Below are 519 nucleotides of genomic sequence, written 5' to 3' on the forward strand. Positions count from 1 at the left end.
CGCCGCCGCCCCGCGCCGCTGCCGACCGCCGCCGCCACCGTCGGAGCACCGCCGCCACCGCCGGATTAGTCGCCGGAGTTGCCAGAGGTAGTTTTTTTAGTCGCCGGTTTTTCCCGAAAAACCGTTCGGTTTCCTGACGGTTTTGTTTTTTAGTTTTGGTTTTTTTAAATAGATCGGTTTTCCGGTTTATTTAAATAGCGAGCGTTCGTCCGTTCGTTTGTTTTAACGAATGTTTGTCGTTTTTCTTTTTCTCAGATTAAATCCCCGATTTTTCTGATCGCGATTTCTGATCCGATTTTCGTTTTAGTCTAACTTTTCGCTCGTTTATCGGAATCAGGCGATTCAAGCGCCTGGAGTTTCGTCTCGAAACCCTATTTCCGATTAACCAACTCAAACAAGTTTTTGCCACTGTAAAAATTGCCTTAGATCCAGAATAGTAAATGAAGCCTGTTTCTTTTGCCGTTTGTCCTTCGTTGCTTCGTTTGATTTCATTCTTTTTGCCAACCAGAGTTCTTAAGT

This window comes from Triticum dicoccoides, chromosome 3A (genome assembly GCF_002162155.2).
Source record: "Triticum dicoccoides isolate Atlit2015 ecotype Zavitan chromosome 3A, WEW_v2.0, whole genome shotgun sequence".
NCBI classification, from domain to species: domain Eukaryota; kingdom Viridiplantae; phylum Streptophyta; class Magnoliopsida; order Poales; family Poaceae; genus Triticum; species Triticum dicoccoides.